This window comes from Rhamphochromis longiceps, linkage group LG13 (assembly GCF_057381845.1).
Source record: "Rhamphochromis longiceps isolate RC_006_pf linkage group LG13, R_longiceps_female_GT1.1, whole genome shotgun sequence".
Taxonomy (NCBI): Eukaryota; Metazoa; Chordata; class Actinopteri; order Cichliformes; family Cichlidae; genus Rhamphochromis; species Rhamphochromis longiceps.
Window position 1 is genome coordinate 30,841,375 of NC_140569.1, and position 13,449 is coordinate 30,854,823.

A 13,449-nucleotide genomic window follows, 5' to 3' on the forward strand; every position below is an offset into this window, starting at 1 on the left:
GATTAAAAAAAGAACATGAATGGAGCCAAAAGGAGGAAAATCACATCGTAAACCTTCAAGGTTACAATCTCAAAAACCCAGGGTAACACAGGTGCCACGACAATGTTACATTTCAAATTTACCAGACGTTCAGAGTCTGACATAAATGTAAAACTAAGTTTGGAAATGTGTGTGTCTGATTTGCATTCCTCATATTTTAGATTCAGGAGATCTCCACTTCAGCTCTTATAGCATAATATGATAAGGTTAATCATTCACGCACATTGTTTTTCAAATAGTTGAACGTGGGTTTGACAAGCTTAGGTGACATGACAGTTATATGTTTTATTAATAGCAGAAGCAGTTATTTTCTTTTACTGTCATCATTTCCCAGAAAAGGCTCAAACTGAATCATTCCAGCAATACAAACAAAAAACCCACCCTGGTCACGTCAACGTTCTAGAGTTGTTTCACACTTTTGTTTTTAAAGTTGCATATCTCAAACATATTGACTTTAATAAGATTAAATGATGCTCCGAAATACCAAACCTGCATGTTGTCATAGATTATATCTACCTGCACATAGTAACTGCATCCTATTTCTCCACCATCACGTGCATATAATAGTAATCCACTATACTGTATTATACATGTGTCTGTTAACACATGTTAGCACCGTGCTAATTATAAACCTCCTTCCAAGAGAATTATACTCCGCTGGAATCTGATTTAAACGTCCTTTTTCTCAACTAAAGGAAGATCAACTATTAAACTGAAAAACAGCATATGTAAGTTGTAATAATGAGGCAGCAGCAGACACCGACACATCACACACACAGTCAATCACGCTAGATTCACTGAGCATGTGACACACACACACCTGCTCTTACCTCTCCTTTCTTCCCAGTGTGTCTGTGTATGTGGGCGGATGTTTTGCATGCATTTTCCTTGTCCCTGCTTATGTGTGTGCATGTGTGTATGTCTGCACAAACTAACTCTTTTATGCGTGAAATGGAGAACACTATGCACCTGAAGGCACACGTCAACATGCCAAGAACAGACATCAGCTCAGGACTTGAGTCATATCCAGCTGTTCACACACAAACACACACGGACACACACGGCCAAGACCAAAATGCTTTCTGCTGCGTGCTTGCGCACACATAAAAACACATTTGACATTAGCAAAGCAATAAAAAATAATATTGTTCAGCGCTATTCCACCCACTCATTACAACTAACACAATCAACTGTGATTCCCCCCGTGAGACAAATAACTGGTATTAGTTTAATTATTTCTAACTCTAAACAGCACCATCATACATTTGGTTATATTAAAGAAGTGTGTGGTTATAGTTACTGAAATTAGAGATTAAGCAGAAAGAAGAAGAAAAAAGAAATATTCGCCGTATATTCAAGCCAGCGCTCTCCTCTCACCTACATGCAATGCAGAGGTCACCACTGCTCACTGTTTTTTTTTTGTTTTTTTCGAGAGTAAAGCACAATAAAGGAGTCTCTGAATTAATCACGAACGCATTTGCATGTTGTAGCAGTACCGGACTAGCGCCATCGTCACCATCTTCGCTGGAGATCCTTTTTTTCACAAGCTGACTAATTAGCCACAGAAAGGTCAAGTAAAGTCAGGGTGTGATTAGAGAGGGAAAGGGAGTGAGAGAGCATGTGGGTGGGGAGGAAGAGGAGAAGGGAGAGACAAGAAGTAGAAAAAAAGACATACATGTAGTTTTGGATGCATGCCAAGACATGCCTTTCTCCCTCTCTCTCATATATATGGTTTTTGTTTTGTTTTTTTCCCCACCTGAAACAGACAGGCTCAGAGCTGACCCATGAGGTAAGGCTTTTTATTCACCAGGAGGGCCATTTAAAAATGATCGGCCCCTTATAGGTGCAAAAGCACCGGCCTCCAGAATCAGCAGCAAAGACGAGCTTGTGCTTTTAGGGAAAGCCCGTGTGCAGTTTATGAATCATTTGTTGTCTTCTTACTCTGTTTTCTTTAGCATTTGTAGTCATCATCGCTCTACTCTGCCTGAACCGGAGGTCATGGATACTGCTGTTTACCAGCCACTTTGTTTAACACTGGGCCTGTGTGTGTCTGCGCAGCAGTTCTGCTCCTGCGTGCATCTGAGTGCCAAACGAAAACATGGCGGGAGTTGCAGGGCCGCTGCTATTCCCAGTGAGCCCGGTACGGTGGTCTTGCCGCAGGCTTCTCCCCTGGCTCAGTGTTGAGTCAAAACATCTCCTGTGGTATGAAAAAAAAAATACAACACAGGAGCGCAGCAGAGTGCGTTTCCCTGTCAACAGAAAAAACACAGCCATGTGCTGGATGACAATGACACTGACACTGCACCTACTATGCACTGCCAGCCCTTGGGAATTCACTGGAGAGGAGAGCTGATGTTAAGTTAGCGCCACAGATCCAAATGATGTACAGTGTGTGTCATTCAGCGGGCTCTTCTAAAGCAGCATATGCTTTTCTACACACTAACACATGGCATTCTCTCTCCCTTTCTTTCTGTCTCTCTCACACACTCACACACACAGAAACAATGGCTGTACACTTGCCCTTCTACCTGAATTAGCCTGATCCCTGAGGGGAGTGGTGTTTTAAGACATTCAAATACACACTCATATACACACACATAGAGAAGCACGGTAAGTGGACCCGCAGCCTAATGGAGTTTAATTACTCCCAGCACATCCATCAGGGGCTCCAGTAGGGGAGTGGAGTATTTTATCACCACTTTTAAGGGGTTATTAGTACAAATACACTGTCACCCTGCATTACCACTGCAGCGCTTTAGGGTGCCATGCCCTCACCACATTCATTACAATCTCTATCAATATCTATCAGAACTAAACGTTCCCTCTTTCTCCCTCCACCTTCCTGCTTCCACGTCCTCTCCACACACACTTGCTGCCATTAAAAGATGAAGCTCAACTCCCCCAACTCTCCTCCTCCTCTTTGTGGCTCCGTCTCTCTTCACTTCCTTTGATTTGACTCACACATTTTAAAGTTTTACTCCATTAATCGTCCGGAGCGCTTCTGGACCCCTGACTTGACGGAGTATGGCTGGAAAGGACACAGCATATACTTTAAGATCCCAGTAGTCATTCCAAAAAAAAGGTGTGTGTGTGTGTGTGTGTGTGTGTGTGTGTGTGTCGGGGGGTGGGGCCTGGATCAGATGACTTCTTTTCAGGGTTCCTGAACACACATTATTCACTTCTCGCCATTACCGAGCGTGCTAAGGTGAGAGGATTAAGAGACCTTTACTTCTTCCGTTTTTTATTCTTGTGTAGAGTTACTAAAGAAAAGGGTCAGTGTGCAGCTTTTGGCGAGTGGAGGATCTCGATCAAGCTGTATTCGACACCTATGTAGTCCATTACTGACTGGCATTTTGAGTCATGTAAGGGGATGTTCTTTTTCGAGTCTTTTACCCAGTGTGAAACTGTGGTGTGTTAGTGTCCACATTAAAGTCAGTCCATTGGAACTTATCTAATTAGCTATAGATATTACAGGTATTAAGATTGAGAAATGAATTTAAATAAGTGAATAGTCACTATATGTCAGTTATTCAGGATCAAATTTCACTAAAAGACTTTTTTTTTAAAGTCAGAAGTTCAGGTTTAGTAGGCCAATACTTTACTTTAGATAAACTTGTCTGAAAAAATTAGCATCTTTTTTATAAGCAGAATTACTAATATGCCCTGCTAAGCTTAGCTAGCCAGAATTAGCATTAACTTCTCCATCCCAAGTTCCACCTGCATATCCAGTGTAGTCCACCTGCCGATTAGCAGTCAGGTTCGAGAAGTAAAATTCCCATTTATAATTGAAACCAGTAACAGCAAAAACATGCAATAGACACGCCGGCCCACTGTGTCAATTTCTCACTTTGCCTCTCCAAAACGTGAAATGGACACCAATGCAGAAGATCGGACCCATCCAAAGTAACAAGCTATGGAAAACTATATTCTCTAGTGATAAGTATCGTTCATCCACCCGCCTCACTCCTAGACGCTGAAACATTACTATCAAGAATACATATGCACTAAGTGACTAGCCCTCAGCAACTCTGCATTTCAAATATCTTGTGATGCCTTTTGGACTAATACCCATGCTATCTTTCAGGTCTTGGTCAATGATGTCCTGCAGGAGTGTTGCAACCAGTTTGTGTATGTTTATCTAGACAACATTGTTATCATTTCAAACAGCCTGGAGTAGCACCAACTACAAGTAAGGATGCTTGAAAATAAGTTGTTTGTCAAAACTGAGAAATGTGAATTCTATGCGTCTTTGTTAGTTTTCTTGAGTTCGTCATTGAAAGGAGGCAGGTCAAAGCAGATCTAGGAAAGTTAAGGGTAGAGTGGCCTCATCCTTTCAGTGGCAAGGGACTGCGGAGACTTCTGGAGTTCTGCAAACTTTTACCACAAGTTAGTCAAAGACTAGGAAATTTGAGTTACCTCAATCAGACTCACCTTGCTCGAAGTCCCTTTCTCTACCAGTGCAACAAACCTTAATTTGGAGAGGAGACCTCTAGACTGGTTCCCGTCCACCCAGAGCCCTTGGTACGTTTTATCATTGAGGCATCATTGAAATGATGTACTTCTGACTACTACAATTGTTGACGATTTTTCTAAGCATTTTTTGTTCTCTTAACTTACCTAAGATACCATCCGCTCTACAACCTGCAGATGCCACATGCTCCTGCTACACAACATGCTGACTGAAATAGTCTCAGATTTAGGACTTAATTTCACTTCCCAGGTATCAAAAGCTTTCTGTTCAGCACTACGAGTACAAGAGTAAGTAAATTTATCCACAGGTTTCCATCCACAGACAAGTGGACAGAATGAATGTCTAAATCAGTGCAGTCTTCAATAGCCCATCTACTTGGAGTGCACACATGCCATGGGTAGAATGACCTCTTTGGCCACCGGTTTATCTCCATTTGAGGTCTCCTTAGGATACTCGTCACCCATGCTCCTAAATCTGGAAGATGATATTTCTGTACCTTCAATTTGCACTACTTAAAACACTGTGACAAGTTCTATAAGGACACCAAAGAGGCCATGTTTTCAACAAATCAAAGTAAATGATTTGCTAATCAGCAGTGGACTGCACCCAGCAACCAACCAGGTCAGTCAGTTTGGTTATCTTCAAAAACCTTCCCTCTGAAAACTGACTTCTAGAAGCTCTCTCCCAGGTTAATTTGGCCAATTGAAATCAATCTAATCTTGGTTTGTGGCATCTTGAAACTATATATTAGCAAAATTATGTAATTGGTAGAATACGGTATTATTTATTTTACCTGCCCTTTTCTCCTCTTTGTTGCTGATGTCTATCTTTTATTTAAAAAAAATTGTTACTCCCATTCAGGATCAAAACAATGCTGTTAAATGATGATATGCTAGCTAATCATAACTTTAGCTGCTCACAATCATAGTGGAGTCATGATATAAAACTTGGTTGGATCTAACAAAAGGAACCAGCCTGCCCTCCCCAGTGGAGGGAATATTTCTGTTTCCTTGCATTAATAATATAAATATGTAAATCTATATTTATTGTTTTTGTTTTGTTTATTCCTTTGCCAAGTGGACACATCTCAAAAAAACTTTTCTCTGGAAAAGCTCTCTGAGCTAAACTTCATTATTGTTTCAACACCCTGTGGTACTGGTGGCAGGAGGAAAAAGAGGACGCTGTAAGAGAAACAAACAGAAGTGGAGAAAGACAATGACTGTTAAGGTCCACCAAACATTTGCTCCCAAGGGTCTGTAACTTCATAATGTGGGTATGTTTAAAATAATTAATATCGTCTAACTTTTTAGGATTAGGTGTAATAATTCGTTTACAAAATAGCACTAGCAAGTTAGCTTAATGGCTAGTATAACTTGAAGAGTTTTCATAAACATTAAAGCTAGCATGACAGTTTACGACTTTTAGACAGTGTATAACTGTTAAAGAGAAGTTGGCTACCCTGGAAGTAAAAGTGAAAGTTATTGTTATTTGCTAACATCCTAGCTGGATACAAAGTTTAACCACCAAAACTTTTGTAAGTCAGTCAGATCATTTTTCCTTCAGAGCTTCTCTGCCTCAGAGAAATGTCATGTACAATATTATCCAGACAAGATGGAAGATTTGATCCTCACCATCTAAGGTACATTAAATACAGTGCTCTAAGTCCTGATACTACTACGTGGCAGCTGTTAGCTACAGAATCCAAGGCTGGGGAAGGTTATTTGGAGGTAAACCCACACAGCTTGGGCTTGCTAAGTGGCACAATTATCGTGCTTACACAGGGCTTACATCCATAGCACACACCTGGCACAATTGCCTTGGTGTCCATTAGTGTAAACCAACCTTTGGAAATGCATACAAAGCCCCAAACACCCCTTCATGAAAAATAAGAGGAGCGATTTAAGTTTGAGGTTGATATACAGCAGGTACCTTCAAAGGCCGTAAAAGAAGAGATTGTTTTTTGTCTGTATGTACCCACACGTGTGAGTCTGCAAATTTGCAGTCAAGCACATACACGACACGATCATTTAGAAGCAAACGCTACCATCTCATGAACTCCATATGCACACACCCCCTCCCAAATCCACACACACATGAGAAAAACCCAGCCACTTAGTCTTTTTTAAGCCCCTGTTTAAACTACCAATCTGACCAGGTAGCTGTTTATTTTCTCTTAATTATTTTCTTCATTTTTTTCCTCCCATGGATCAGAAAATAAAAAATGTATAATTGGACTCCCCAAGCTCTCGTTATCCAGTCACACATATTTCATAGTGAAATAAAAACGGTTGAGTAATGAACGCTGGAATTTGACCCCTACACTGTTGGGGCCAGGCAAAGGTCAAGGAAATTAATTTTGCCCACTCTTGCAGGAGAAAGATGGAGAAAAGGAATAGGAAATGGAGAGAAGCTGAAAGGTTATAAAAACAATAAGACATCCTGTGTAACTTGAACCTTTCAAACTGTGCTATTCAAAGCTGATGAGTTACTTCCACGATTCAAAAGCTCGCATGTCCCTCGTTTACTGTCGTGCACGCATCATGAAACGTGAACTTGTACCCTTGCAGATCTGACCGTGTACATCCTTTCTGTTCTCTCCCTCTAAATTTAATCTACCTCTAAAAGAGCGGTTAAGTGTATGTGTGTGTGTGAGTGTGTTTGCGTGAAGCACCTCGAGCGCTGCTGTCATCCTTTTGAGAACAAAAGCACTGAGCATTACAAGCCGGTCCAAGCCGAGTTCTGCCCTGTTATTTATGGAAAACATGGAGTGTATGGATTAAACAGATGATGCCAAGACGAACAACAACAATATATAAAAAAAAGAATGATTCATTTCCCAAACCATGGAAAAGGGCCAAAGGACAAACAAATCAATGGCAGTTTGTATGATATCTGGCCCCGAGCACTGACAGGCCCTGGAGTGTTTGGCATGAATGTAAATGTGAAAAGTGAAGTTTTCTTTATATGTAGTGAGTCAGGCCAAAGCTGGTATCTATATATATATAAATATATATGTAGATATACTATTTTGTCCTGATTAAAGCTCATCAGTGCGTGCATCTGAGGCAGCAGCAGGAGTAGTGTTCTAAATACATACATTTTCCTCATTTTGGCGGAACAGATTAAGCAGGAGAAGCGATGCTGATGATTGAGACAACAGCGAGATCCATCAAATTAGAAAGCAGCCAAAACAATAAAATAATGCACTGGATAAATGATGTCATACTGTAAGAAAAAAATCTATGGCTTATTGTCTGGGCAGAGGGCCAATTCACATCGCTACACTGGTTACGCAAAGCGGCGGGGACGCTTGGAAACGTGAGCTAGTCATTGGTGGAGCAACAGCGAGAGCGTCTCGCTGCCATTTTCCCGATGTACATTTTAAAGACGTGTGTTTACGTTGTTAAAACGACCACATGTGAGGGGAGATGGAGGAAGACGAGAGGCGGAGGGAGGACAGAGCGGCGGAGAGAGACGAGCCCTGGCCGGCTGCCACTCATCTGGGCACCTTCTCTAAGTAAGGCAGAAAATCAAACACGCCAGGAAAGATTTAAAGGAGGAAAAGAGAGCAAGGCAAAGGGAGACAGAGAAAGAGAGAGAGAAAAAAAGGAGAAAAATGATTTTTCTTATAAATAGCAGGGCTTGCCAGAAGGCAGAGGAAATGAGAGCAAGTGAGTGCTGGAAAAGAAGGGCTTGAGCTTGACACGGGGCTTAAAATTGAGAGGGGGCGGAAAGAAGGGACCTACTGCGCGAAAATGTCTCCAACCAAAGCAAGGATTAGTGTTCCAACCTCCTCCACCGCAAAGATTCGCCAGTACAACTAATCACCTTCACAGCTCCTCTCTGTCTCCCTCTTCCCTCCATCCCTTTTTTCACTTTTTTCATTCCCCTCTTCTTCTCTCTTTTCCCTCCACTCTCCTCTGCTCTTTAAAGTATCATTTTGCCCTTCTTGCCATCATTATGGCTAAAATTAAAGCAGAGTGTGTTGTGGCGAGCACGATTAGCCGCCGCAGCCTAACTGGGCGCAATGAGGTGCTCTAGGTTTTCTTTGGAGGGGGGGTTGTTGTTGTTGTTTTGTGGGTTTTTTGGAGTGCGCTGCATTACCGGGTTCAGGAACACGCCGCAAACTTCAAAAGGCATCTACATATATGATGACAAGGGATGTCGCAGATAAACCTCCCCGCTCTCCATCCTCTCAGCGTCAAATCCCCCTCTGTCACTCTATCCCCTCGCTCTTTGATCCACCCTCCTCCTTTCCCACCTTCTCCACCTGTCAGTCCGTCCTTTCCCTCCTTCCCCCTCTTCTCCATCTATCCATCTGTCCATCTCTTCTCCTCCCCTAAGAGAGCTCCTCATCACAAAGATGGCGGCGACAACAAGAACGCCGGTGCGTAAACATAAACAAGTCAAATTGATCACACAGAAGATGAGCCAGGCGGCGGATATTTAAGGGGGTTTGTGATAGAGAAGGGTGCTGTGTGTGTGTGTGTGTGTGTGTGTGTGTGTGTGTGTGTGTGTGTGTGTGTGTGTGTGTGTGTGTGTGAAAGTCAGAACAGACGAGAGCGATTAAGCTCCTTTCTCTCTTTTCCTCTTGTAGAAAGATTGGAGGGGACGGTTGGTGGAGGGGTGGGGGTACAGTTGCAGATCCAGAAAAGAGCCACTTCATAAGCAGATGCCTGGCATGCGATTGCAGCCGGGGGAGTGTGCGTGTGTGTGTGTGAATTCATTCTCCTCTATAAATACACGCCGCGTCTCTGTATAGGTGCGAGCGCAAAATGTAATTAGGCAGCGAGGCAGAAGAGCGAGCTGCCTTTTCCTCAATGTTTGCATATTTTGTCCACAAATAATGTACTACAAAGGCGAAGAGAGGAGAAATCTCTCCTGAATATTCATTTACAAAATAACGGTTTGCTGATAAGGCCGAGGCATGTGATAATCAATTAGCTAAATGTTCTACAAAAACCTGGCAAGAAGGGGGAGGTTTTTAAAAAAGAGGAGGAAAAAAGGCAATAAAAATAAATATGCACGCGCATGTTAGTGATGTTGCGAAATGACGAGTTCAGCAGAAGTCTAAATATCGTACGGCATTAGCCTAGATAAAATATCGCCCCCCAAAAAAGAGGGAGCAGGGTGTGTGTTTCTAATGAGTTAGTTTGTTTCCAGCATTCAGACAATATAAAGGAGCTTGTTTAACATGGAGGGAGCCTAAACGCACCTGCTGTTTCCTGTGCGGTGCACACGGGATTAGGGATCTTACAGGAGACTGTGTGTGTGTGTGTGTGTGTGTGTGTGTGTGTGTGTGTGTGTGTGTGTGTGTGTGTGTGTGTGTGTGTGTGTGTGTGGCAGTCAGGACCAGACCTGGTGTCATTTTCACAAGTACGCCTGTTTTTGTGTCGTTTTTGTGGTTTTCAGGCTCACAGCGATCGAGAAACGTGTAGCATTTCAGCAATGTGCTGCGAGGCCTTTGCGAACATGCTCCTGTTTCCGGGGTGACGTCTGCAACGTTTTAGCTGTATAAAAATGGAATTATATAAAAGTTTTAAATCCATTTATTTATTCAGAGACGAGTGCTTCCGTGTGTTTGCTACAATTCCCTGTTGAGATCAACTGCGATCGAGAGCAGTGTTCTAAGTGCTCTACACTACAACATATTTCTCACATATTTTTAAATACGGTTTTCGTCTGTAGAGCACATTATTTACCTGGCAACCACCCCTAGAACAGGGGCATGTCCAGAGGGGAGGTATGGGTGGTCCCACAGTGGACCCAGTTCCAGTTGACTATAGTTCTCAACCTCAGTTGATAAGTGCATGGACAAAAGGTGGATGGTAACCTGATTTATTAATATTCAAGGACATTACTCGAGTAGATAAAACTACAGTGTTGGTGTTCCCTTGTTGCAGGAGGGTCCTAGGATCAAACCCAGGTAAGGCCTTTCTCTGAAGAGTTTGCAGGTTTTCTATAGGAGCTCTGGTTTCTCCTGTGATTGTTGGGTTAACACTGCCTATGTGAGCTCGAGGAACTCTTGTGTACTTAACCCTTGTATGCTATACTTTATGCTGCTTTCTTTTCCTGCTCTAATATATTTTACACCACTACATCTATGCCCCACTCCCAAACTGTTATGGCGGATTGCTGCCCCTCCCTGAGTCTGGTTCTTCCGGATGTTTCTCCTGTTAACCCTTTAAGACCTACCATAGAACCAAGTCCGCTAGAGCTTATCTTTACATTTTTACATGCTGTAGTGCCATTTTTGAGAGCATTTCAAGTTGCTATACATCAATACAACCATTATAGGCCAAATTTTAATAATATGTATGCATTAAGTCTATAGTAACTACATAAATTGCCAAAAAGTGCAATAAACTACAAAAAAATTGAAAATTGTTTGTTTTATTTACATATATTTCTAGTTAGAGACATTTAATAGGTTTATCCCTCAAAAATGTAAATACAAAAAAGTTGCACAAAATAGTTTCCAACAACAGGAAATTTATTTTGAGTGTCTTCATAGTTTTATTTTTGAAATACACCAATTTTTATATATTTATATAATTTGCAAAAAAACCTAAACAAACAGCATGTGCATCAAAATAAACTATTTCCAGCAGTTCAATTTGAGTTCTAAGCATCCCAGAAACTATTCAGAAAAGCCTAAAGTCAAAAATTAATTTTAAAAACACCAATATAGGCTTATAAGGCCCTGAAGGTAAAAAACTACATTTTCCGTGAAAATGCCGTCACTTCTGGTTTTGGCCAGGTAATGGCGGATATGCGATAGTTCACGCTGACGTCTATTCCAACGTAGGAAGTGTTACGAACAGCTGATCGGATCGGCAAAGCGTGTTTCTGGAATATTATGTTTTTGTTACTGCAAACGCTTTTTATGCAATTTTTGCAAAGCTTTATGTGGAAGGAAACCGTGACTTAGGGCAAGCCGGTGGCATAAGATGTAAGTACAACTCCTCCGGTTTCATATGCAAAAAAAATTATTGCGCTAGCTTAAGTGGGTCCGGTTCTACAGGGATTTAAAAATAGTTATGCAAAACGGAAGTGACCGCTCCGACCGGCTTTAAAGGGTAAAACGGGAGTTTTTCTTTCCCACTGTTGCTCATATGGGGTCGTCCAATTTTGGGGGTTTTCTTGGAATCATCGTGGGGTCTTTACCTCACATTAAAATTGACTGAATTGATATTTAGTATCCAGTTATTGTTCTTTGTATGCCATGCCATTTAAAAAATGTTGCATATTTTGAAATATCAATGTACTTATATGTGAAATAAGATCATCTCCGCCTGAAACATTAAAGTGATAAATACATATAATAATAAATCATTAATCGTGATCTGATGATATAATATGTATACGCCTTTTATTTTAAGCATGATAAGTACATTGTGAGCTTTTGTACTTTTGCTTAAGTATGTTTAGACTTTCACTGAAGCCACGTTGCAAATCAGTGTTTCAATACAAAATTCTTACTTTTCATGTAATGCATCTGAGCCTGAAGGGCTGCACATGAGCATGAAACATACCTACATGTTTTCTAAGCCAGTTTTTACACTGTATCACCGTATTTACTTTTTAAAAATCAAATATTCTTTTTCACCTGATTTCACCTGATTTCAAAGTTCTGGAAACACTCGTGATATAGAATTACAAATTAATATGCATGTTTTTGGACTCTGGGTGGAAGCCAAAATTTACACACGAGCTTAAACAATGAACCTCGTTGCTGTTAGATGACACCACTGCTCTACCGTGGTGCCAAGCGCCCCTCTCCTGGTTTCTGTACAGTCTTTTTCAGCTGAGATGATAAAACAATGAAGACACAGTTGTGCACAGAAGACGACAAACAGGGATCCTGCGAACACAGACGCAACTCAATTCTCCTCGGTCCCCGCCGCCTCACCTACTGGCCCCTGAGCGGCTCCACTGGGGGTTAAACACCTTGCTAAAGAGTACCTCACTGCTGCTAATAAGGAAGACAAGAGCTGAAGCAGCGACATTAGAGCGGCGCGTCTAGTCCCAAATGCCACGTGAAATAAATGTTATTTTGCATTTTCTTATGCAATTAATCATTTATCATTTAGTTGATTTTCTGTCTGTAGACTAATCAATTATTCAGCTCTTTCACACCCAGATCTCTGTATCACATCAGATGTAATTGAATTCTACAGGCAGTACTGCAGCATTATGTATTACAGTGCAGTGCTACTGCATGTAAAACCAATTAAAATACAAGCGATTAGACTGTTCTCTATTAATAACCGCTAACAAACACTGGTGTTAGATATAACAGTCCCTTTTAATGTGAACAATAAGTGTCAGCTCCTCCAGGCCCGGAGCCCCTGCTGCTGTGCAGGGCATGTCGTCCTCTACTGACCGCACAGCGAATTACAGCTGACCCTGCCTCCTGGAGCCAACCTGGCAGGGAACAAAGAGGCAGCGCTGTGCCAAAGAGGCCTATCACTCTCTCCTCTAGAGGGGAGGTAGAAGGGGGGCGCCTCCAGGAGAAGAAGAAGAAGGAGGAGGGGGTGTGCAGGGTTAAGGGAGTACTGCCATACTGGAGTAATGCAGCTGTGGACTCCCACCGAATGAGGGGCAAACTGTTTCAGGAGGAGGCTGGGGTACTGGCGGTGGTGGCTGCTGGCACCGACGGGGTGGGCTGGTAAGACATCTGTCATCCTATCATCAATGCTGTCACATCATAGAACAAATGGGCTGTGGGATTTTTACAGCCCCCCAAAAACAGGGAATGGCAAAAAAAGGTGTCAGTTAGCATGTGATCTATCGCTGCTCTTTTGTGCCTTTTTCAATAAATGTCGGCCACCGCGCTTCACCCCATCAAAGGCGGCGGGGAAACAGTTAGTAAGCGAGAGACAGAATGCAAATATGACAAAATCAAAACGAGCTTGGGATCAGGACAAAGTCCCACA